This window comes from Erithacus rubecula (assembly GCF_903797595.1).
Source record: "Erithacus rubecula genome assembly, chromosome: 18".
Classification (NCBI taxonomy): Eukaryota; Metazoa; Chordata; class Aves; order Passeriformes; family Muscicapidae; genus Erithacus; species Erithacus rubecula.
Window position 1 is genome coordinate 882,563 of NC_136670.1, and position 27,260 is coordinate 909,822.

General features: G+C 45.3%; 1 protein-coding gene across 5 annotated transcripts in view; it reads right to left on the bottom strand.

Annotated features, from left to right (window-relative positions):
• NDRG3 (NDRG family member 3) overlaps window positions 1-27,260 on the bottom strand; it is a 378,731-nt gene that overhangs the window by 42,206 nt on the left and 309,265 nt on the right. For 4 of the 5 annotated variants that reach the window (XM_079322022.1, XM_079322021.1, XM_079322020.1 and 1 more), the window contains exon 1: window positions 17,606-17,744. The exons of the other annotated variant lie outside the window; for it this stretch is intronic. The gene's annotated coding sequence lies outside the window, so the exon portion shown is untranslated. Of the gene's footprint in view, window positions 1-17,605; window positions 17,745-27,260 lie in introns of those variants that run through there. 5 annotated transcript variants of the gene reach the window in all.

Consider the following 27,260-nt stretch of genomic DNA (forward strand, 5'->3'; position numbering starts at 1 on the left):
TTGCTTTACTGTAGGTATTATTTCAGGAGGCACTAGAGTTTCACCTTACAGCCCCTGAAATAAAACCCAGACCTTTAAGCTCTGTCCCCTTGCAGCCAGGACCCAAGCCCTGCCTTGGGGAATGTCTGGCATGCTTGACTGCAGACTTTTTGCCAGGCTAGCTTTCTGCTGGTTTAGTGAGCTGAAGCAGCCTATCAGACAGCCATAAACATTAGAGCCAACTCATGTAATGAGGCCCAGACACACAGTGACCTCTGAAACTGCCTCCAGATCCTGCAGTCTGAGTTGAGGATCACATACAAAAAGGAAATATACTTACAAATTCACTAGTCTTCATGGTACTCTGTGGATACAAGTAACCAGGGCTATAAATGAATTCCTGAGTATACATTAGCATGGACATTTATGCTATAGGTTTCTGAAATGGATATAAGCATTTTGATAAAACAGGTAATAATGTCTTACTTCAAAGAGGGAAGAAACATCCCTGGAAATGCCCAAGGCCAGGTTGGATGGGGCTTTGAGCAACCTGATCTAGTGGAAGATGTCCCTGCCCATGGCAGACATATCTGAGGTCCCTTCCAACCCAAACCAGTCTGTGATTCTGTGATGCAGCAATGGACCACATTTTCTTTCAGCCACTCTAAGCATCCTCCCTTACAAATTACAGGGGCAATTTGCAAATACCTGCATGAGCACAATAGAGACATAGAACAGAAAACACCAGCTACTTAAGCCAAAAATCATGCATAAGAATAATTTGTGTTTCAAGTCAATTATAAAACTGCATATAAAGCAGATACCTAAAATACCATTAGAAGGCAAGTGATGCTTTTCATAGAATTAGGAATGTTTTTCTGCAAGCAGCTGGAAGGCAAAGGTAGATGTACCAAACACGCCTTCCCAAATTTTGTCAGATAGGCCTAAGGAGGAAACCTTACCAGGGTACCATGTTCACTCAAACTCCATTTGTTCTCTACAGAATTCCAGTGGATGTTCTTGGTTCTGGCTGCTTGTGAGTTTAGCTTTTCCTGCAAAACCTCTGGTCATACTGCATGAGATCTGCAAAAGCCCAGCAGGCACATTCTCCCAGACTTGTAAGATCCAAGCCCTTGCCTTCTTAAAATGTCAACAGAACTTCAGTTTCCCTTTTTTTTTCCATCCTTCTTTCCCTGCCTTTCCTCATTCAACCCCACAATGATTCCTGTTAAAATCTGAGTGACCAAAATCAGAAACTGAAGCTATCTACTGTGTGAACTGGACTGGGTAAACAACTTACACCAAAAAAAGAGCCATTTTCAGAAAGATAAGCTGAATCTGCACAGCTTTTGCTTGCAATATCTATTGGGTAAAAGCAACAACTTCAGAGTTTAGTTTTCATTAAGAAATAACAGTGCAAGTTAAGATGGTTCCTAATAAGTGAAATACAGTTTGCACTTTTGATATACAGCTAACATTCACAAGCTTAAGACAATTTCACATCACATATCTTACAATGGAAATCCAAGATCCCAAGGGCAGTTGTCAACTAGGACACGCAGGTATTGTAAACAAACCCCTGATGTTATTAAAATACAAAGATTTTACTTCTTTCAAAACTAACTGAAGATCATGGCACAATCGTGGGAGATGAGAGACACGACATGAATTTTGTGCAGCCAAGTGAGGCTGGTGGTGGCTACAGTTCCATAAAGGCTCTCAAAGGACTCTGTGTTGGAACCTGACTGGTCACCACCCAGCTCACTGACTACTAGCTGCCTGCTTACCTCTCTCAGCAGGGACTGGCTACCATCTGCTCTCTGTAGCCCAACCCCTCCTCCTCTCATGAGGCACACAGACCATCTGTCTGCTGTCGCAGATCTCAATACAATTTATTTAGTTCTAATACTCCAGTCCTGAATAAAGCTGAACCATCACACAAGTTTCAAGTTTAACCCCTATGTGTTCAGAAAGACTTGGTTACAGGATATCAGTTCCTGATTTCATCCCCTAGAAATCAGCATGAGATAAGGATATATCACACCAAAGCAACAATGAAGGAAAAGCTGACTACACCAAAGACTAATTAGTCAATTAAGAATTAAGAGGAATTTTCTCAGAAGCCTGCTCACAGCCTTTCTCAGGTAGGTACAGCACAGCAAGAACATGGCAAGGTTTCTGTTTATGGGACCTGGATGCAATTGCAGAACCATGTAGGCAGGAAGAGATTTCTGGAGGAGAGATTACCCTCCAAGCAAGAGTAATTTCAAAGCTGCATCTAGTTGTTTGGATTTTAAAATCTCTAAGGATGTAGATTCTAGCATTACACACCGTTCTCATTGCAAAAGTAGTTTCCTTTCATCCAGTGGGAATTTCCCTTGCTTCAAGTGGTATCAACAATAAGATTTTTAACCTGAAAATATCACAGGCCAGAATAAAAAGAAAAATGAAAATGAACACATCAGAACTATTTAAAAATTCCCTTTCTAAAACTGTTTTATAATAAATAAGAATTTGACGCAGATACTTCACATTAAAGGCAGAGTTGAAGCAGAAATTCATCTCCTGGTAAATTTTTCAGGGAAGATGTATTAACATAAAAAAACACCAGGCTTAATATTAAATTGACTGCCAACTTTGAAAAATGTTCATTATTTTCCACTAAAAGAACACGTGGAGAACTGCACAAGATCTAAGTAGTGTATCATCCAGTCTGATTCAGTTCAACAGCAAATGTCCAAGATATGGCAGAAGAAGCACCTGACAGTAATTCCCCCTTGCCTGTACATCCATGTGTACTTCAGGCAGCCTCTGAAGTCCTGTAGAAGCTTCTTCCCCAGTGCACTGAAACACTGCTATTCCTTGGGAACACAGAAGGTATTTATTCTCACACTTTGTGCTGCAGGGAAACAGTAAGGCAGCCTCAACCATTAAATCTTGGTGCCTCTCTCCTTCCTTGAGTCACCAAAATTATCCAGAGCTTGACCTACTAGATGCAGAATACACTTTCACCCCACTATTACAAACCCTCCCCAAAATATGCAATACAAAGTAACACACCCTGGAGATTTTATCAAAGACTAACTCTTTCTGACAGCCCATTTGAACAGTTCTGAGCAGTCACAACTCCCCTTGCTGTCCAGAGAAGGAACTTCCCAATGCCCTTGGCAAACAGCAAGAATTAGAACACCAGCCTCAACCCTACAAAAGCCTGACAATACCTCCTCTAAAGACAGCTGGCTAGCCAACACTCACCTGGAGAGAAATTATCCAATACTTTTACTCATTTCTTTCTGTAATGTTACCTGCACATTTCTTCCATATTAACCTTAAGCAAAATTTAAACTGATGCAGGCATCCCAAACATAAAATGAAAGCCCTAGTTACTTCTGTATTGATTTTATTCACTCCAACATTACTCTTTTTTCCTCCCTTTCCAAGCTTTGTTGCCATACCCTTTTGGAAAACTGCAGCTGTATTATATATCTCATGCCCAGTATTGCAATGTTATAGCTGTGGTATCTAAAAAAATCCTCAGAAAATGTTTAAAATGTTCTGAAGAAGAGCAGTTGCACCATAAAATGTAAGGAAGACATCATTAGTCAGGTGAGTTGTGGTACAATCAGGTGCCAAACCCCATTATAAAGAACATCGCAATGGTTTAAGTACCAGGAGGGAACCAAAGCATGGATATTCTTTTTAGCCTCATCCACAGCAATTTCAGCTACTGAGCAATAGCTGACTAGTGGAGAGATCTGAGAACACCCACAGAGCACAGGACATTTAGTTCAGGAATCTGTGAAACCTCAGTAACAGAATTACTCTGGACCACAGTAACACTTTAAAAGTACAATGATAGTAACTCACCACCAAACACTTTCTCAGCACCTCAATTCAGTGTGGGGCACAGCCCTGCCCTGCTCAGGAGCAAGATGTCCCCAGGGAGACACAAGGTCCTTGAGACCATGTGCTCACACAAATGACCAGGAAGGGTTAGCTCAGCAATACCAGCACTCCACTCCCATATTCTTTCAAACTCCAAATACCTCAAGGATTTGCAGGTAAAGGTCAGAGCTTTTTTTTAATGAACTGTAATGACATGCTTCTGTGACCAGATGCCCTTCTGCACATCAGGAGCAGATATTACACACAACTGAAAAGCACAGTTTACACTTCAGTACTTTATGAGTTGAAGTTAGTTAAGTTTGTCTTTACAATTCAGTAAAGAAATGTTTAGCAAGGTGCTAAATTGGCCTAAAATGGCAACAAATTCTGTCAATAAATATGCAAACATAACAAAACACAGGTAACAAAACAAATAAATAGCACCTGTACACTGAAACCATATCCAGTTTCCATGAATCCAAAACCATCTGTTTTTTTAACTCCTGTGGAGCAATCCCAAAACAACACCATTGCAACTGATTGGTATTTTAATATCGGGTTATTTCTCTAGTAGATGCAGCTGGAACTGCCACCACAGCATAAGAAAATGCCACCATCCAGCTAATGGTCAGACAAAGAGAGTATATTAGGACTTGCTGCCACAGATGTTTTAATACACCAATCACAGCCTGAAAACACCAGACACAAGGCAAGGCTGTATGTCCTGAACTGCAGGAACTGTATTTGAATTTATTTGAATGTATTTGAATTCTACTACAATATTTGCTGAGGAGTTGCACTGATTTTCCTAATCAAAATTGATCAGAGGGGCCATTTTAGCCTGCCAGGCTGCATGTACCTACTCCACCATTCGAAAGGATTTCTCTTGTGAACAGAGCTCTAGAGCTAAGCTTACAAAGCCCCATGAACAGCGTTCTGATGAAGTGTTAACTGCAGAATAAATCAGCTTAAATCCAGGGAATTGTTCCAACAGATTAAAAACTCAATGCCAAAGAGAAAGGAGGAGGTCGTGCCCCCACTTCAGAAATACCTCACTTCGTTTTGAGCCTGCCACCCACTATTTCCATTGGGTGGTCTTAGTCCTTTTATCAAAAGAGACAGTGAATAATAGCTTCACATACACGCCATGCTGCTAAGACTGTGCTTCTATCATACCCTCTTCAAAGACATCTTTTTGAAACTGAAGAGCTTTGATCTATTTATCATTCTTTACAAGGAACTCATTACACATCTTTGATCATTCACATCAGCCTTTTCTGAATCTCTCCCAGTTCCACTGGGTCTTTGATAGCACTGAGACTAGAACTCATGCAGCACTCACAACACAGGTGCACTGGGAGCTTACACACCACTGTTTTCTAATTTGATCACTATTATTTTTCCACAAGCATCTAATCTTCAATTTGGTTTTCTAAACAATGAGATAATATTTTGATAGAGCTGCCTATTATAATCCCCAGTTCTGCCTCTGACTGGAAAAGCAATTCAGAGTTCATCACTGTACACATACAGTGGGAGCTGTTCTGCAGCTGCATTACTTCACTCTGCTGAATTTAAAATGCTACTTTATCACTTAGAGCCACAGACACTGTTTCCTCAAAGCTAACTATGATAATGTACATTTGTTGATACAAATAGGCCTGTCTTCAGGCTTTTTTTTCTAACTTTGACTTCTCTGTGCTTTTGGCTTCCCTATCTTTCTCTGGCAATGGTTAATATTGTGAAAACACTGTATAAAATAAATCTTCCATCTGTCTGACTTGTAGCTATATTTTTATTGTATGTCCCAACAGTCCTCATGGTCTCGGAAATGCCAGTTATTCTTCACACACCTCCTGCATCAGTCACCCTTTCATAAAACTTTATTACTTCCCTTCGTCCTTCTGTGGCTTCTTCCCAAGGTGCAAAGTCCTAAACCGTTGAATGTCTCCTTCTCTCTTCTAATTCCATGACTTTGCTCTCTCTTTTTTCTAGTTCTCTTAGACTCAAGAGTTTGCCAGATTATATTGATAATGAGCTCCAGTGTTGATTATTCATATGGTTTTGCTTTTTTATAGGCTTTCACACTTCCTCAGGGAGACAGATCAGAGTTTCTCTTTAGAAGTGTGCCTTAATGCTGCCACAAACCTTCATAAATGTGCATGCAACCTTCGACATAATGCCTGCTTCCTCCACTACTCCCAGAGCTGGAAATTTCATTTTAAAATATTTTATTATATAATTTTAAATCTATGATGCTCATATGCTTCTCTTTTGACCTTAAGTTGACTTCCACTTTGATTTTTTTTTTTTTTAATTAGCCCTTTTATGTACATTTGCTTATTTGTGAATAAGCTACACTAGGAGCTACAAAGAGAAAAAGTGTCCATCCACTGCACAGAAGTCCTACACTCCTCTCCTTGTTCAAGAGCTATTACGAAACAAAGGGTGCAGAGGGAATCATCACAGGCTCAGGCATTAATTTCTTTTCAAAACAATGGCTTTATCTGGTTTAGTTGAGTAAGTTTATCATGATCTCTTTCTAGACTGTACTCTTGGTCTTCTTGGACCCTTCAGATAAGGCTTCTTATGTCAATGATATTCAATGCAGTAAAGTCAGAGATCAGCTTCTTTGATCTGTCTGAACTTCCTATTTAGCAAAGGAACACAATTTTTTCTCCACAATTCTTTCACCAAACTATACATTGGTATTAAGTAGTCTTGTTTCTCTTGGGATCTTTTGAGTCAGCAGGGAATAACTTCACATTTAATGAAGGGACCAACGCTTCCCACTGCAGTCCAATACACTGGCATCTAATACACCCTTGTTAAATATTCACCTCAGTTAGATATTAAATGTTTTTATTTTCCTTCAAATGAAGGTGCAATCCGGGTTGTAAAATAACAAGATGTTATTTCTTGTAACCAAGAAAGAAGTAAAAACTTCAAGGCTACTTCTCCTGCAATGCCTTTGCAGCCCGTTTGGAGGAAAATAGAACCCTCACCATCACTGACTGAAAGCTGTTTTCTACCTTCTACTCTGCAATCAGCAGTAATAAAAGTTATTGCTCTTCATCTAGCCACTGCATGAGAGAGACAGCATGGCACCACTCAACCAAGCTTCTTAGCAGGTCATGGTGATTGTGTTAATGCAGGTGCTCAGAGGAAGAAGTAGCAGCTGTCAACGTTGGGACTGTTCATCCCATAAAAATGAGGAATATACAGGCATGCCAGTAAAATAAGGATGGAACTTTCTAATAGCTGCTCAGAAACCACTGCAGGCCTTGTCTGTTTGGGCAGACAAGAGAAAGAGATCCCCCTCCTACTGCAGCTGCACCCAGGAGCTCAGAAGCAGCACAAGACACTAGGAGGAAGGCACCTCTGCTCCCCACAACCTGACCTTCCCTGTACCTCTGGTGCACTCAGATTATTGAGCCCTGCTGCAGGGAAGCAGAGAACAAGGGCATGGAACAAGTTCCTTGATGGGTGGAAAGCAGAGTGCCAGTCTTGAAAGCTGAGGTCTCAGACCCTGGAATCACTGCTGTTCAGAAACCTTGGGTTTTCTTAAAAGCATGAAAGAAAATATGAATCTAGTGAATTTGGATAGGATAAAAATACTTCAGACTGCACTAAAAGAAAAGATCAGGATTAAAACTCTGTGAGCATTTCCTTACTGAAGCTTTGACAATACAAAGACTGTATTTGTTTAAGTCATTTTTAGGCCAACTAGTTGACTGATGATAGCTTCTACATAAGCAGTCATTTTAACATGGAGACAGGATAAAAATAGCAACCTAAGTGCCATGCTTATAATCAATCCATAGCCCAGGACAGTTGAAGGCTAGAGATCTGAGAAAACACTAATACATCACATCAAGGAATAAAACTATTGAAAAGCAAGATGCCTGCATTACAACACTTCTCAGTACAGACAATTTGCTCAGGTAACATATTAAGCTTTCTGGTGCAATGTGTTTCAAGCCATTTCAATTTTCTTTCCCCAACAACTACTACCTACCAATGAGAAACAACAAAGATTCATATTCTGGAAACTTCCCTAAACAGCTGAATAATATGTGCCTAAACAGTTCTTACTTTATGAAAAAGTACTGACAGTATTTCCCCTGCATTTATACATAGTTCATAAATTCATATGTCTATTCTACTATGAATTTCTTCAAAGCTTACTATACCATACAATGTACTTTATCCTATTTATTATTTCTCCCTTTTTTTACATAGAGCACAGGCTTCTCTGGCTGTTTTACTGCTTTTATTACTAAGAAACTCCTGTCTTTATTAAAGAAAAATGTTAAAAAGTCAAGGGGGAAAAAGTAGTTATCTTTTGTAAGGCCCAAGGAAAAACCTGCATTACTCTCCTACTACTGACAAAAAAAGATAATATAATGCTCAGTGAATGTCTCCTCCATCTGTCTGAGAAATTCTATGCAACACAATTTCCAAAGCTGGCAGTTAAAGACTGTCTTTGGGCTTGTTTCACAAGCCTCCAGAAAAAAAAAAAAAAAAAAAAAAAAAATTAAACACGGAAAAAAGATGAAAGCATTTTCCCAGATCAAACCAGCTCTTGAGGACACTTCCTGAAGCTCAGCCCCCAGTAATACAAGCACTCAGCTCACTGCACTGTCCCTTCCCAAAAGCTGCTTCTGTGCTGCCTCCCAGCACTGCACATTCCCATCTGCTCCTCACTGCTGACGCTGGAATTCCTACAGGAATTCTGCTCCCTTCAGGATATCACAGTTAATAAAAAAAAAAAAAAAAAAAAAAGGCAGAATGACAGACTTCTTAGACATTTTTAGAAGTCACTGCACTGCCAAGGAAAACAATGTTCAGTAAGGAAATACAATTTTCTAACACCTAAAACCACTGCCAGAAATGGAATGCATTCACGTGGAACAGGCACAGGACCCCCTCCCGAGAAACCAACTGGTGAGGTCTGCAAACCACTTTAAAGCCATTTTTATACTGGTGTGAGTACTGCATAGATATAATTATAGTGGCCTAGAATTCCCCTTGAAAACACTTTATTTGGGCAATGACTATCAAATGTCACAACAAAAGCCATTTTCCACAGTGGAAGCTGAATCACTGTCCAAGGGGCTTGATGGGTTCAGTATCCTTGTGAACATTTTGGAGTACAAGTTACCAGGCAGACCTGGTGATGATGCTGTCACTTCCCAGATCCCAAAAACTGCTCAACACCTGGACACAGGACTGTCAGGCTACCTACAATTTGGAAACTGTTGCCAACATTTCTACACATTTACAAAGAATTGATGAAGACATACTCAACACCAACAGGAAACCAACCAGACAAACAAAACAAAACCAGCAAAATAACATTTGGTAAGGAAGGCACAAGAAGTCTTATTGTTTTGGTATGACCATCTCATGCCAGAGAGGGACCAGAAAGGGGGCATGACATCAGGATTGGAAAAGATCATTCAGTCTAAGATCATTCAGTCCAATCATTAAAATACTAAACCAGAAAAAAAATCTTCCATTTGCCACCCAAATTACAGATATATCAGAAAGTAAGATGGGGGAGGGGAGCAGCAAAGATGACAGCATTTCTTATCCCTGCACCTCCACCTCTATACTCCCCAGCATGCCACCACATGTTCAGAAGAACCAGGACAGTCCCCAAGGAAATCAGATCAGCAAAGGTTTTTAACTTCCTTGCAGGTCTGGGGTGGGAACTGGAACACTGGTTGAGTGACAAGGAGTGCTGCAGTACAGTCAACCACTTTTAGGGCAAGTAACACCTGTGAGTAGCCATCACAAACCTGAGATGGCTCCTTCCCTTGGAGCACAGCCACAGAGAAATCAGTCAGCAATTACTATCACAGAAGAATCGGGTCACAGATCCTCTGGCCACATGCAATACATCCAGACAAGCACATATTCAAATACCAGGAAAACAAAAATCAACCTGGCTTTAAGTTTTTTAAAAAGCTTCTCCAACTGCAGGCATCACACTTTGCAATTTCACTTCAAGAACTCTTTTGCATGTTGGAAACAGGAGAAGTGCTCATGGTTTTTATTTTTCTAAGATTTGAACTGCTACAAAGAGATCAGAGAAAAAGCTTTTGGAGAGCAACAGAGTTCACACACAGGTGGAGGTGCTTCCTGAAGCCTGGCTGGCAGCAGGATAGACTTTGAGTTGTTTGGGGCATTTTAGTAAAAGCTTAGAAAAACTTTGTCATCCCTTGAAATCACAGACAACTTGTTTCTGGCTCCTGCCTCGTGGTCAATCCCACAACTGAGACCAGAGGCAGGATAGCCAAGAGTGCCAAGCCCATTTAAAACAGTTACAAATACAGAAATTAAGTGTCCAAAAGGTATTGCACATGTGGGCAAGGGGTCTGCTTAGTATGGTCAAAAAGATATTTTAAACTTTTACTGTCTTATGCAAGACCCCCCATATGGCAGCATTCCCAGGCTGGGGTACACCTGGATTTCTACTGCATACAGTCCATATTGCTGCTCCTCTCTGCAATGGAGCCCTTGCTTTTTCTTCAGGTGGCACCGGGAAAAAACAAAATAACACGTATGCAGAGATGACCTGAACTACCTCATTAGCTCTTTTGTACCAAGCTACAGCCCCCACGTGCTTCTGTATTACTCACTCTGCTGGAAAAGTCCAGCTCTTCTGCAACCTAGACATTTGTGCTGAAATATTGACCATGACAGGTCATTAACTGAAAAATATCAATTGAGAGCCCTAGATTATGGCAACTCTTCAGTTTCAATAATTCAGTTCTCTAGCACAGCAGAATTAGTGTGGTGCCCAGCACCACCAAGTCATGTTGCAGTCAGGGAGACAAGGCTGGCTGCAGCCCAGCACTACAGGCTAGCACAGGAAAGCCAAGGGCTCATATGCTGATGGCCAATCTTCTAAGCAACAACTCCTTTCTTCTATTTCTTAGAACACCAGAGCAGCAGCTACAGTGGTTGCATTACACAGACATTGCACAGTTTAAATGCTGAATAGCATCCCTCCTCCTAAAGCAGTGTCCTCACTGTGATCCCACAGCTCAGCTCTCCACCCCAGTGTACTCCTGCACCCCACAGGCACTGTGACCATGCTCACCTGTGTGGGGATGGAGCAAAGGCCATCACTGACAGGTCACCTCACAGCCTAGTCAATAAACAGAAATCAGCAGGAATACCTGCTCAGTGTTCCATCCACCTACTGCTAGAAGTAACAAAAAAAAACCGCAAAAAAACCCCCCAAAAAACCCAAAAAACGCCCCCCAAAAAAACCCAAAAAAACCTCCAAAAAAAAAAACCCCCCAAACCCCCCCCCCAAAAAAACCCAAAAAAAACCCCTGATTTTTTTTTTTCCCAATGATTAATGTTTCCAATTAACTACTTAAAAAATGCTAGGAAGGAATAGTTTTATTCTGTGGCTGAGCTAATCCACATGAAGATTTTCACCAAGCCCTGGCCTTTTTTTTAGGTAAGCCAATGGATAAAGCCCAATTGCATTGTCAAATGGGGGAAAAAAATCTTCCCTGGCTTTCCTGAGGGCCATGTAGTATATATTTAAAAACCTTTTCATCCGAGCTAAAGGCAAATAGAAGTTTAATTTGTAACAAGGGTGATTTCTATCTGGAAAACCGTATCAGAATGAACTACACAGGCAAAACAGCAAATGTAGAGTTCTTATACAGAGATTAAGAACACTTGTTTGTCAACCGAGCAGCCTGCCCTTGCCCAAGACTCCCAGCATTGCTATATTAGTTCTCCCCCAAGGCAGAGACAAGCCATGCAGCACATGAACTGGCAGCACAGAAAAGCAAACTTAAACCACTCCCCAAGTCACATCTTCTGCCATCTGAACACAAGCCCTCCTTTTCCAATATAAGTCATAAACTATATACTTACACAAATCAAGTTTTTCTTTCTGCTTATGCAAAGGTAGAAACACCCCTTAAAACCTGAATCCATCCCCCAATCCCCAGATTTTATTGGTTAAGTAATAAATTTCAAAACTACCACAGCCAAAAGAAACTGTTAAAAACATAAACACCTAACTTCAGTTTCCACACAAAGACAGTCCAAAAAAAGCCTCAGTACTACAGAAAAATCGGCTGAAAACCACTATGTGTGACAACAGTACTGGAGACTCCAGGAAAATTTTCAAGAACAGATCTAAAAAAATCAATTTAGTGAACAGAAATTTCATTAAAGATCTACACGCTTTGTATTTAGAAAACTTAAATGTACACAGATCTCAAATAATTCTGGAATTTACAAAACACTGTAAGGGTATCACTAGCAAAATTTGTGAGTTTCCAATTATATTTTTAAAATATACCTGATGCTTATAAATAAATTTGAATAAAGCCCATATATAGAATAAGAAGTATTACTGGATTCTTATTAATTTACATAAATGCACTAAACCCTCTCCTTAATCACTATCTTTGTTTAAGGAATTTCAGATGCTATCCCAGGGTCAGACTGTTTGTCTGCCTCAGCACAGGGAAACCATCCAAGAAGTCACAAAAGGGACTGAATTAGTACCTAGGTGTAATTCATACACCAAGCCATGCTAATCTAACCACAGCATCAAATGGGACCATTTGAAATAGGAAGGAACACACAGCCTCAGCCCAGACAGGTCACAGTTTCAATGAGCAGCAGCAAGCACAGACACCTGCACTGACCTGACTGAACTGATGCTAAGGAAACCCCCCCATTTGTACACTGCCAGTACAGCACACTAAAGCAGAGTTCATTTGGAATTTGTTGGGCTCAGTTCCAGCAGGAGCTGTTTGCAGACGGGGCTCGCTGGGGCAGCAGGAGCCGCAGAGCCTCTCCTGAGCACAACTCACACAGGAACTGCCACAGTCACCACCCAGAGAGCTTCAGAAAACCCTCGGGGGAACACCCGCCTGGGGGTTCTGCAGCTGAAAGCAGACCACAGAGGGTGGGCATAAGGGGCCAGTTTTCCCAGAGAGAAACTGCAAGGAGTCTTTTGCAGCACTGTACTATACACTTATCCATGAAGTCCAAAAAAAGGGGCAAGGAGCAGAGTGAAGTCTCCGGAGGACACAAGCTATTCTGAGAGTAAAGAGAAAGGCTGGCTGAAGATGTGCAGAAAAATCCTCTGAGAGCAGTAACAGAGAAATAAAATAACAGATTAAATTCAATGTAAATCAAGTTGCAGTCTGAAGACAAATGGTCCTGATTTCATATATAGAGTGGTATGCTCCAAACTGATCATTAACATTCAGAAGATCTTGCTGGAGTCACAACAGATTGATTAAAGCATCAGAGTTCATAGTCATTCCATGCACGAAAAAATAATGTTAGAAAATTATTAGTAATAAAACCACCATATCAAAATATAGGATGGGTGCATCTTAAGTCCCAGATGCAGTGCCTGCTCCTTCCTTTCAAGAAAACATAATGGAAAGCAAAATATTTTTTAAAAGGAAACAAGGTTTGAAAATACGAATGAGGAATAATCAATCAGGCTAGGGTTCTTCTGCCTGGAAAGAGAGATTGCTGCAGTGACATGTAACAGAAACCTGTAAAATCACCAACTGAATGGAGAAGGTAAATTGAGATCAGTTCTTCACTGTGTCCAAACAATACAACAGCTAAGAAATAGGAAATGAAGCCAGCAGATGTGAAGTTCTAAACAAAACTAACAGAGGTAGTCAGCACTTACAAGATGATTCTGTGCTCTGGAAAATCTCCCCTGGGATGTGGCAGTCCCTTACATTTAAGTGCATGGGAGACATGGGCTAGCTCACAGAACAAAAATGCATTAAATCATGAACAAAATAAAAGCAAACAGCATCTACCTCTTGACATCCCACAAATGATGAGAGACAAGCAAAGGGCCATCAGGCAAAGATTTCTATTACACATCCTGACCTTATGCTCCTTTCTTTTGGGTCACTGCAGAAAAGAACAGTGCTCGCACGACAAAAATCTATTACGTCTCTGGTACTCTATTCAGGCCTTTTTTGAACTCATGCAGCTTACTGACATGGCAAAATCTGATCATCTGGGGAGATGAGGACACAGAGGGGCTGGATTAGTACACTGGTTGTTCAGCAAACTGAACGAGACCAGGAAAACCTCCAGCAAATGCTCAAGGTGGTACAGGAGAGAGCAAGAATATGACCAGCCCTTTTGCATGGCAGCCAGTCTTTTGATCAGTTTAAGGTGTAACATCAGCTTCATCAGCAAAGGAGAGATGAAAAGGAAGCAGCTGATTACCTGTCTCCTCTGTTCAAACACACAGTAAAAGCCACAATTCCTGCTCTTGTGAAAAGTAAAAAAAAAGAGTGACGTTTCACATCTTTAGTCCATCTGGTAACTACAAAGAAAGTCTGGTTTATACATCACTGAATTGTAAAAGTTACTTTAAAATTAAACATTACATTTATAACCTCTCCTGGATTTAGATTACATAAAATAAGGAAAACCCCTTTGGGGAACTAGGCCCATTGTGAATACAGAAATGCATCCAAGTCTGGAAAGGACAATAGACAAATGAAAACAGAGCTATGCCTTCCATGCTTCCCACAGCACCCACTGGATTACTGCAATAAATGGTGCTATACCAGTCACAGAATACAACAGGATATGACCAGATAGAAAATGGTAAGTGACCGGTAAGACCATTAAAAATCCAGCAAATTCCATTCATAATTCAGAATTTACAAGAACAAAACTGAAAAACAAGAGAGGTTATTGAAGTGTCTCATCAAATCTGCTCTGCACAGCAGCAGGCACAGCCACCCAACCCTTTCCACAGCAGAACCAAATCACAACTGCTCTGCTTAAAAACTGACCTGACTGGCCAGAACACTGAGAATCCCCAGGGAAAAGCAATACAGGATCTTATTATTCCTCCAAACCACATTCAAATAAACATGAAACCACTGAGGAGAACTGAGACAACTATCAGGAACACTGTCTTCAGCAATACACAGGGAAACTACCAAACTGCTCCTCTGCTCCTGGCAGCACCACAGGTTAACCCAGGCCATCAAATTCACAGACTCAGACAGCCTGAGCCAGCCCTGCACAGTGCCCTTATGCAGCACAGACATATTTACTTGCATCCAAGACACAGCTGACACAATGAGCACAAGTTAAGCCCTGCTCAAGGAGGGTTTCAGTGTCAGCACTGCCTATGGAAAAAGAACTGAGCGTTTGGCTTCACCATTTTTCAGGAAGAAATTAAGCTACTGTTTGTGAGAATGACAATGAAGCAATTAAAAATTAAAACCCCTAGTCTCTTTTTACACATAAAAACACCCCTCCCCCTCCCCAAAAAAAAAACCCAACCAATTAAAGCTGATTTATTTTCTTTTTTGTTTCCACTTTTGTCCTTAAACTACACTACAATTATAATTTTTGTGCTTCTTACTGAAATATCTATATATTACTACTTTGATGTAATGCTTACCTTGAGCATTCAACTAAGGAATGCTTAAAAAAGAAGTCTCAGCAGTATCTTTAGAAAGATTTTCTAGTATATTTTTAAGGAACCAGAATACGTGTTGTACATAATAAAGCCTCTGAAATCTAAAGGTACCACCATGCTTTCCAATGAAAACCACTGAGGACTGTGTAGGACCAATGTGAAGTAAGAGCTGCAAATGGGAGCACTGGAGGGTTTCTGAAGGTGATCTAAGATTAGAAAAATCCAAGTCAAATGTGTTTATTCATTTCAATTAATTTTTAACCTCAGATACAGAATGAGTAGCTAAAAATATAGTTACAGGTTTCAATAATGCTGCTTCCAGCAGGTTGTATCATTTCAATTGTATATTGTTATTTAATTTTCATTGTGTAACATTTCCAGCTTCTACCTTTGCAAACATCTTGATACAAGGTAAATATAAGGCACATGAAGCTGTTGCCCAAAGACACAGTGCATTGGTGTGCCACACAAGGTTCAAAATCCCAAATAATTAATTGAAATTGAAACAGTCATTGCCCATGTCAAGCCCCCTCAACAATCCCCAGTCCAGTGATCAAAAATCCAGATGAATCCTACTGATCATCTTGCTTCTTCAGGACTCTATCCCAGTTCACTAAGTGGGACATCTGGTAAGCTCTACTTGCCTAGACCAAGAACATTATTGTGCTAGAAAGCCTTCATGCTAATTTTAAATTGAGCTCCCTGACTTTACATCACCTTTCTGCTTTTCCCCACAGACTGACAGGCTGTTGTTAAACCTGGTTTGCCAGGCTCCATCATTTGGAAGACTCTTGTTTCTACAGACAAGGCAAAGCAGAAGCTAAAGCAATGAGCCAAGTCCTCTGGGCATGGGGGACTCACAAGCTTGCCTGACACACACATCAGGAGCAAATTCTTCATGGAATGGCCTGGGTTGGGAGGGACCTTAAAGCTCCCTCAGTTCCAACCCCCTGCCATGGGCAGGAACACCTTCCACTAGACCAGGCTGCTCCAACCCGGCCTTGCATACCAGTATTCCATTCTTCCCCACTTCTGATCCCCATCTTCTCATCACCTCAGTGTTCAAGCACAAAAACTCATTCGGATTTCCCAGACTCCTTACCAGACAGCTCCTGTTCCCTGGAGCAATACCAAGTCACAGCCTCACAGCAATGTTGTGACCGCACCTTACCATGACCCGATCGCACACGGCTCTAACCTGCCTGGGCTTTGGAGCCACCGCGAGCGGCCAGACCGCAGGGTGTCCCTGAGCAATGCAACACCGGGGGCAGCGGCGAGACCCCCCCGGGGGGCAGCGGCGAGACCCCCCACCCCGGGGGACAGCGGCGAGACCCCCCACCCCGGGGTGCAGCGGCGAGACCCCCCACCCCGGGGGGCAGCGGCGAGACCCCCCACCCCGGGGGACAGCGGCGAGACCCCCCACCCCGGGGGGCAGCGGCGAGACCCCCCACCCGGGGGACAGCGGCGAGACCCCCCACCCCGGGGGGCAGCGGCGAGACCCCCCCGGGCGGCCGGGACAGCGCTCAGAGCTTCGCTCGTTTTGTAACACCCCATCGTCCGTACTGCCGTCCATCATGATGCTCTTCATGATAGCAGAAGCCTCTAATTTCGCGACAAGGTTTTGAATTACACCTTGTGACTTACGCTAAATACAAAATATTTATTAAGCAGAAAATAGAGACATTTTCATTTTAAGTCAATGAAAATCTTTAGAAGCTATTCCCTTTCCATTCATATTCCGACAAGGCTGGGCCGAACTAAAGATAAACACCCAGTTTGCGTTGTCCAAGGTAGATAATACAAACGAGAATTCCGAGATCTGAATACCAGAAAGAAAAGCTATAAACGAAAGAAAGCAGAACGCCCGACACACTCGCGTCCGTTATTTTCACGAAAAAACCGTCCCCGCAATAGCCTCGGGCACTTCCGAGGCGTTTCCCCCGCTCCTAGCGCAGCCCGGTGTGACGAGGATGATTTCCCAGTGCCGGGGGCAGCGGGTCTCCCGAGCTGTGCGGAGCCCCCTCAGCGGCGCGGCTCGGCGGCGGCACCGACCCCCCTCGCGGCGAAATCACCCCCGCCGGGGCCGGGCCGGGCCGGGGCCGGGCGCGGCGGGACGCACGGCGCCCGCGGGCGCGGCTGCCATTGACACCGGCCCGCCGGCCGCTGCCGCCCGGCACCTGCCGCCCAGGGGCAGCCGCGCGTCCCGGAGCCGCGGCGGTTCCGCGGAGGGCGGGGGGGTCCCGGCGGGGCCGGCCCGGGACTCACCTGGACCGCGGTGCCTCCACACTCCGCCCGCCGCGGCACGGAGCGCTCTGCGCCTGCGCGGGAGCCGCCTCTGCGCGGGATCGGGACTACAAACAACATGGCGCCGCCCCCCGCCGCCCTGGGCGGTGCCTGCAGCAGCCTCCCCCGCCCGCCGGCAGATGGCGCCGCCTCCCTGCGGGCCCGGCCCGGCCTGAGGGCCCCCGGGCGGTGCGGCGCCGCCGCCCGACGGCTCCGGGGCTGGCGTGGCGCGGGGGGTGACCTGCATGAGCGCGGCTGTCCCTCCGTGCCCGCTCGGGGGCCGCAGCCATGCCCGTCCCACAGCGAGCTCGCTGCCTGGCTGGCGTTTCGGGCAGAGCTCCTCCGCCTCCTCCTGCCTCCCCCCTCCCTAGGAACGTCTTCAAGTAGAATCACTCGTTTCCCAGAGTCGTGTGGCATCCCCAGGGCCTCTCGCCTTACCCTAAACATTTAGGATTGAGGTATTTCCCAAACCTAACCCGTGCCCTGGTTTCTGGTGCCACCCTGTGGTCCTGTGAAATGCCTTTACCTCGGATCTTCAACAATTAAAGGCTGAATAGTGATGGAGTTGGCGAGCTGGAACTGAGGCCTGTGGGTAAATCATTCCCGAGCGTGTTCCCAATAGACCGAGAAGGGAGTCGGACTCTTCTCCCAGGGAACAAATGACAGGATGAGAAGAAATGACTCCAAGTTGTGCCATGAGAAGTCCAGATTGGATTCTGGGGAAAATTTCTTCATTGAAAGAGTGATCGGACATTGGAAGCTGCTGCCCAAGGCTGTGGTGGAATCACTGCCATTGGAAGAGTTTAAAAGAGGGACATGGTTTAATGAACACAGTGGTGCTGGGTTAATGACGGCCTGAGAGGGATTTTCCAAACTCACTGATTCTATTCTATAATTAGAAAAGAAAGACCACTGAATACCTCATGCGGGTGGGTGAAAGCCTCAGGTGCAGCTAGTTGGGACCACTAAGGTCTATTGCTTGCACCATGGACTTCAGAAGTACCTTCCAAAAGTCCTCCCACCTGGAATTGGCAGATTCCCCTTATACCACTCCCTCCTGGTGCCCTTGAACAAAGTCTTGGAGCAGACAGCAGCTCAAGCAGACCACACTTGCTGTATTGATTGTGCCTCCCTGTGAGGACCAGATTTTCTCTGAGCTCCACTTTGGAAGTGTGCAGAGAGTGATCACTGGGTACACACCAGCCCCTGGACGTGCTGGCTGAGATGGACCTGAGTGTACCCAGAGAGGCCTGACTGGCCCTGACCAGCCCCACCCCACCTTTGGAAAGTCACATTCCCCTCAGCCCAGTGCCCTCCTCCCTGCCTCACTTACAGGATGCAAACTGCCTGTCTCCAGCTGTGCCTTCTCACCTTGGCTTTGGATGGACCTTGGCTTTGCACTAGTTTGTCCCTTGGGCAGACCCCTACAATGAGTATTACACCCCATCAACCTTATTCTAATTGGAATATTATTTTTTTATTACATCTTTTTAACTTTTGTTTCATATAGATACTTTTTCATATAAAAGCCATTAAAGAGTGACCTGCCAAGTACTGTCTGCCCCTTCTTGCACAAGACCAAGCATAATTCTAGCTGTTTGTATTACCCTTGAGTTTGCCTGGGCTACCAAGAGCTAGAGAGGAAGGAAGAGGAGTAAATGTGGACTTGTGCAGGCACTATAAGCAGAATCATCCATACATTTTTAGGGATTATATAAACTAGATGAGCTGTTGAACAGAGGTAGAAAAAGAGGAATTTCCCACCACACAACTGTGTGGGCTTCATTGAAGCCACAGGCTGAAAATTGCAAGGGCCTGAGGCCTTTTTCTCCTTTCTCATGCTAAGGAAAATTTCTCTCGGGTCTGCTGCAGTTTGCCTGTTCCTCCCTGGATCTTCCCAAGGTGATAAACCTCGGGAAAAACAGGAAGGAATTCACAATAAGATTAAGCACCTGCTGTTTTTCAGAAAGTAAGGAAAAACAGTTCTCACGATCCGTGAGAACGTTCTGTTTTCTTCTACTATCCAATGGACGGCCGTTCCTCTCTTCTTCAGCGATCCACACTATAAAAGTGGTTCGCCTTCACAATAAAGTTGCTTCTCTTTGCTGCTAGCTGGAGGAGTCATTGTCGTTATTCTCCGCGGCCGTATCGCGAATAACGACAATTGGAGGTTCTACCGAGATCGTCCTTCACGGGAGCCGAGACCGTCTTTCGCCAGGACAGCGCGAACTGGGACCGCGGAGCCCCGCAGCCCCGCGGAGCGGAGCCACCCCGGACCGCGAGCGCTGCCGCGGAGCCAGCCTCGGCTACCCCGGACCGCGAGCGCTGCCGCGGAGCCAGCCTCGGCTACCCCGGGCCGCGAGCGCTGCCGCGGAGCCAGCCTCGGCTACCCCGGACCGCGAGCGCTGCCGCGGAGCCAGCCTCGGCTACCCCGGACCGCGAGCGCTGCCGCGGAGCCAGCCTCGGCTACCCCGGACCGCGAGCGCTGCCGCCGAATCGGAGCCCCGGCAACCCCGGACTGCGAGCGCCCTAGCGACCGTTCCTCTTTCCGCGGAGAGAAGGTACTGTGTTTCCCCCCCCACCTCCCTCCTCCAAACTAGCGGCTAGGCGAAAAATTCTAAAATGGGGAACAATCTATCCAAACAAGAGGAGATTATTATCTCATTATGGAGGGATGTTCTAGAGGACTTAGACACCCAAATCCCAGATAAAGATTTGATTGCCTTGCTAGCTTGGGCAAAGGAGCGCGGTTTTTCAGAGGAGGAAGGAGAAGTTTTTTCAATGGAAGTTTGGAAAGAGCTGGGGAATCTGTTGTGTGCAGATCTCCATAAAGGAGATGTTTCAGTGTGCCCGCTGCTTACTACCTGGGGGACTATTCATCAGAGTTTTGTGGAGGATGAGGCGAGATTTGAACGGAGCGAGGGCGAGTCCGATGACTGCTCCGAGAACCCCCCGAAGTCAGGACAGCCCCTCCCGCTCGCACCCCAAGATAGCGCGGCGTCCTTTCCCCGGAGGGCGGTAACGGCAGAGACAGTGCAAAAGCCAGCTATTACACTGGAGGTAGTGGAGCAAGTCACGTTCGCGATCGCGACGGCCATCTGGGAGGCGTTTTTGCCCTATGTCACCACCCCCGATGAACCGCGGCGCATCGCGAATGGCCCGGCAGCGAGAATGGGTCCCGGGCTGCCGGCGGGCCCCCCCCCAGACCAAAGACGGCAGGGGCAGCCGGCCGCAGGGGCGGGGCTATCGCTACCCCCTGCGCGACGCATGACGTCACGGCCCACGATCCCGGAAGCTTCGGGTCCCCCCACCAACCCTCCCGGGACGCCGCCGGGATCCTCCTCGTCTCTAGGGGCGTGTCCTGCCGCGCGGGCCCCAAACAAGGTCGCCGCTCCTGCCTCCGCGGCCGGCCCTGTCTCAACGGGATCGGAGACCGCCGCGACATCCTCCGTGGGGCAGGAGTCGCCGCCTTCGTCATCCCACTCCAGCGCCACAGACGCCGACGAACCACAACACCCCCGCCGGAGGCGTGGTGTCCCTTCGGCCAGCAATCGCGGCAGAAACCCCCGCGTAATTTGGGAGGCTGTCAGGTTGCGGGCATTGCAAAACGGGAATTGGGACCTCTTAGAGAAGGTGGGAATGCCAACAAAAGGAGTTTTCCAGATGGAGGGAAGCGTCCAGGGTGACCCCGCGGGGCCCTACCCGGCCCCCGGGGATGACCTGTCGCAAAGCAGTGATGGGGACACCCGGGGGACGGAAGGGGCTCAGGCTTTTCCCGTCTTCAAAGGGGCGCAAGGTCAACTCGACCGGCATGACCCAATTGCTTGGCGTGTTGTCCAAGATATACAAGATAAGGTAGCACGCTTTGGACTCGGTTCCACCCAGGTCATGCAGATTCTTAGAGTATTAAATACAGACCTGTTAGCACCTTATGATATAAGGCATATAGCACAGGTGCTATTTCAGCCAGTGCAGTTCAGAGTGTTTGAGGACACCTGGGCGCAAATGGCTGATAGGGCTGCTGCAGACAATATGGGGCTGCCCCAGGATGACCCTAGGTATGCAATAGGCCGAGAGGTTTTGATGGGTACGTTTCGTTTCTCTAACCCTGACCTCCAAGCATCTTGGCCCCCTCCCATTCTTGAGCAATGCCAAAAAATAGGGTTCGCGGCAATTATAAAAACAATAGAAGCTGCAGCTCCTAAAACAAAATATGTGAAGATTACTCAGGGTCCTAACGAACCATTCCTACAATTTGTAGAAAAGGTGGCTGCAGCCCTAGAGAAACAGGTCGAAGATGATGCTCTCAGGCAGATGTTGTGTAAACAGCTAGCCAAAGATAATGCCAATGCTGACTGTGCAAAAATTATACAGTCTCTACCAGGAGATCCCTCACTAAATGACATGATACAGGCATGTTCAAAAGTGGGGACTATAGATCATCAGATCTCTGCCCTGGCAGCTGCCATGTGGCAGCATCAAAAGATGTCAGGAGGTGGATATTATAAACAGGGAAAACCTAAAGGCAAGAAGCAAAAACAGCAACAGGCTAAAATGCCTACCTTTTTGTGTGCCAAGTGCAAAAAGCCAGGACACTATGCAAACCAATGCAGACCAAAAAACCCTTCTCCTGGCCAGGGAAACGGGCAGGGGAGCGCTTGGGGGTACAGCGCTCAGATAGAAACATTTGTTTCTTTGGAACTGTTTTCAGTCTTTGGACATTGTTAGATAAATTTTATATTGGAAATCACGGGTCTGGCGAATGGTGGCGGGTTTCTTTCCTATTGTATTAGAAGTAAGTTGCTGGGAAGCATCAGGTGCGAAGGTTTCCCTGGATGCTTCAAGCGTCCACGGATCTCCAGGGGTGTGTTTGCTCCCCTCCGACAAGGATCCTAAGGAGGACAGCAAACACCTCCTTTTTTCTTTTAAAACTAAAAGGGGGACTTGTGGGCTTCATTGAAGCCACAGGCTGAAAATTGCAAGGGCCTGAGGCCTTTTTCTCCTTTCTCATGCTAAGGAAAATTTCTCTCGGGTCTGCTGCAGTTTGCCTGTTCCTCCCTGGATCTTCCCAAGGTGATAAACCTCGGGAAAAACAGGAAGGAATTCACAATAAGATTAAGCACCTGCTGTTTTTCAGAAAGTAAGGAAAAACAGTTCTCACGATCCGTGAGAACGTTCTGTTTTCTTCTACTATCCAATGGACGGCCGTTCCTCTCTTCTTCAGCGATCCACACTATAAAAGTGGTTCGCCTTCACAATAAAGTTGCTTCTCTTTGCTGCTAGCTGGAGGAGTCATTGTCGTTATTCTCCGCGGTCGTATCGCGAATAACGACACAACTGTAAATCATTTCACTGACTCTCCCACCCAGGAGGCTGCTTTTACGCTCTCTGGTGTGGCTGGTCACCACACTCCTTGCTGTTATCCACATGGATTAGGTGCTGGAGTGCATCCAGAGGAGGGCAACACAGCTGGAAAAGGGTTTGCAGCACAAGATCCTGAGGAGTGGCTGATGGAGCTGGAGGGGTCAGCCTGGAGGAAAGATGAGACTCTGCAAATCCCTGACAGGAGAGCGGAGCCAGACTTTTCTCTCTGGCAACAAGTGACAGGATAAGAGGAAATGGCCTCATATTTCTCTCAAGGAAGGATTAGATTTGATATCAGAAAAAATTTCTTCTCTAAGAGGGTAGTCAGGCATTGGAACAGGCTGCCCAGGACAGCACTACAGTCACCACTCCTGGAAGTGTTCAAAAAATGTGTGGATGTGGCACCTGGGTGTTAAGGAAACTTCCCAGTCTGACCATCCCAAGACTCTCTGGCAGTCACTCTTCCACCACCAGTGATTTTAACTGCTGGGATTGAAGCCCCTGTGCAGCAGCAGCTCCAGTGAGCCAAGGAGTGCCCTGCTTGACTCCCTGCACTCCCCACTCTCACAGGCAGAGCAGCCTTCATCACCTGTTCGACCCCAGGTTTCCCATAGGAGTCTCAGATGTCTTGTTCCATAATCCCTTTATTCCTGGCACAGAAACACAGAAACAGCTTGAGCTGGAGCCTCCAAGGAGCAGCCCCAAGAAAAGACTGCTGGGCTTTTATCCCTCACAGTCCAAGCTCATGCAAGTCTTGGCTCTTCCTCCCGAGTGCTCAGCTCTTGCAGTGTCTGAGCACCTGGCTGGGCCACAGGTCCAGTGCCCTCTGTTATGCACAGGGTCAGCTGTTTGAGCTCAATCTGCAGCTGTCACTGCAGCTGCACCACCAGCTCCAGCACTGAATGGATTCCTTGGCTGGACAGGGTTCAGCAGTGGCCCCAGCAGTGCTGAGTTAAGGACTGGACTTGATGGTATCAGAAGGCTTTTCCAACCTTAGTGATTCTGTGATAATAATTCCATTATTGTTTCAGCAGTGCCTGTGCTGCAGAACAGCAGTCCAGGACCCTACAAAAGGCAGCAGCATTTGCCCTAACACCACCTCTTCCCCATGCATTTTTGACTGACCTGTGTCCTTTTTTTCTGCAGTTCTTCCAGAAAGTGTTAGTTTCTGTTTTTCTCCAAGAAGACACTGAATAAAAGTGGTGCTGCTAGCAGTGAGGTGCAGAACTATACACTGAGGTGTTGAGCATCCCAGGTAGCAATAACCACCATGTGGCCATGGTGAGGGCTGGGAAGAAGATGGCTCTCTGGCTGTGCAGGCAGGCAGGGCTGAGGCTCCTCAATGCTTTTGGACTCCTTCAGTCCAGCCAAGTGTTCTCAGAGTGGCTCTGGGCCAAGACTCCAGGTGCATGGGGCTGCTGAGGCCCTGGATGGGCTGGCTGACTCCATACTGATACCGAAATCGGCTGCATAGAAATTTTGTAACACAGTTTTGAGTATTAAAAGCAAGCATTCTTTATTGTAGCAAGCTGGTCGCTCCGGGGGATCCTTCTTCAAGCTCAAGGAGCAGCGTTGGGTAACCGGCGTTTTATCATACACACTGATTACATATTCATTAGCTATTCCCATTTCCTTGCCTTTATTTTACATAGTCACACCCCTTATCAGAAGTCCTGACATGATTCTTTGGGGTCCATCTTCACTTCTGGTGTCCATTTTAGGTGGCTGTTCTTCAACCCCCACTTTTGAGTAAATGCAATGTCATTATTTTGTGTAACTTCTGCTTTGTCAGCCTTGCAGACCTGAGCTGGCATCCTGCTTGTGTTTTGTTGCCTGCTTGACCTCTGTTTGCCTGATTTACATATTTTATTTGTTTCTCCAAAGCTGAGCTGTTGTGTTCCACTGCCCTTGATAAGACTAAATGCTGTACTGTTCTATCAACATCAGGAGAGAACAGGTTTCTGTTCATTTCTGAACAAGCAAGTTATAGTTGTAAAAGTTCTCATGTCAGTCTAAATCCTTCACAAAGTTTTGACTGAACATTCTTTCTTGTAAAAATCTACAGTTAACATGAGTTGTACCAGGAGATCAGTAGCAACGAAGCAACTACTCCCTCCATTCAAGTCTGTAGTTCAAAGTACTGATAGTATTGAAACAATATTGCATTTTAATTCAGTTTATTATTTTTCGATATTTATAGAAAAGAATTGTTCACTACAAAGTGATAGAACTGTCTTAAACCAACATAACCCTTACCCATCACTTGCACAGTGTGCACATTTAATGCAGCTAAATGGAGTGTTTGCATTCAGAGAAAAATTTGATTTAGAAAATAACAGCTAGAATTCAGTGTGTCTCTGTCATCCTCTCTTCTAACTAATTGAAGTCAGATCTTCCAAAACACTGTTGATTTTGGTGCATTCAGATATGTTGGAACATCTCTGCATATTTGCCTTCAACTCTCTCTGAGGAGAGAGTATCTGCCAGAGATACAGCTTTGACAAAACTGAGTCCTCATCAAAGCATCTAACAGAGCCAGAAGGCTGCTGGGATTGGTCTGATTCTGCAAGGAGTTTAAAATCTAACCTTTTCCTCTCTGACAGTTGTTGTGACAGCACAGAAAGAAGCATGCAGCATAAATGCTGCTTTAGTGTGTGGTGAGGGAAGCCTATTCCATTGATTTTCCCACAGAGACTCATTGATCGTTGAGGACTGTCCCAGTTGATGGATGGCTTGTTTCCACTGAGCACCAGGAAGGTCCAGCAGGGATCAGGTGACAGGCAGTGAACAACCTGGGGCTGGTCCTGAGCAGATGCCTCTGCCTTCTGTTGCAGTACTCATGGGAACAGTGGGCTTCAAGCAACTATGCCATTCCTGCATCCCAAGCCTCACAGGTTTGTTCAGATCTACTGGGCCAGTGAGGCTGATTTTCCATGTCTTTCTAGTTTCATGCAAAGAGCAAAGCTGCCCCAGCAGCTCCTGCCTGGCACCTGTACTCCTGCAGGAGCTGCCTGCAGCTCTGTGTTGCTGGGATGGCTCTCTCCTGCTGGCTCCATTTGTCCAGCATCTCTCCAGGCTACACAGGTGATGATGACTCCTTACCTTCAGTCACAGCCAGGATATGGAGCAGCATGCTACTCCATCCAGAAAGCTCCCTGCATGCCATTCCTTTGCTCACACCAGTTTCTCAAAGAACTATTGCAGAAAGCTACTCCTCCCTGTAGACAGACTGTAATGCTGAAAGCAGGGGGCAAAGCTGCTCTCCACAAACCTCATTGCTTTGTATCACGGCCCATGGTTCAGTTTTGTCTTTCTGGGGCCTTCATGGAAGCAGAAGAGTTGAAAGGAGCACTCTTCTTGTTTCATTGGCATGTTGAAAACACCTTCCACACCATCACTGCACATCTGTCATGTTTAACATTTACTCAGGATGCTTGTGGGGTAGTGCAGCTCACAGTGCAAAGAGGGCCAGGCTGAGGCTGGGTCAGTGCCCTCAAGACAGAGAATTCCTTGTGTAGGCTGGCTGGATTCTGGTTGAGGGACACAGACTATCTTTGAAGGAACCATACACTTGTCCAGCAGCCAAACACAAAAGGTACCTCTGCTCCTTTTCAGCAAAACTCTGTTTCTGCCCAAGCTAGATCCTGCTCCAGACAGCAGGTGGGAACACCAGTTCTGTGTGTGAAAATAGGAGTAGCTCCCTGTTTTTCAGCCTTGAAAATAGACAGATTCCTTTTTCCATTACAAATCCATGCCTCTCCATTCAGTAAGTGTTTACTTGTTTAGTAGTTGTTTTCTCTGTGTTCACTTCCTTGGAAGTATTAATGGAAACTAAAGTATCCCTGAAAGTACATTCCATGATAGAGATGTGCAGTGGCAGTGATTGGAAATGTGGGAATGTGACTGATGGAATGCATTTTTTTCACTTTTTCATCTTTTTTTCTAAATCTCTAGCTGGGACAATGCCACCAGGCTTACAGTAAAGGGGAAAAAAATCTCCACAAGACACCTGTAGTATTTTCAGGCTCAGAAATGCAGGCTGAGGAAGCAGCCAAAATACCCAGATAAAAGCTGTACCTATAAATGTACATGTATATAAATTAATGGTTAAGATTATACATATGATGTCTATGATATGGTAATAATACATGACATACATGTTCTATGTAAAATATGTATCAAACTGATGTAAATGGATATAGATTTAACTCAGCACACAGTCCTGGAGACTGAGTAGTTTGGGATGGATCTTTGGGCTGGAAATATGCTCAAT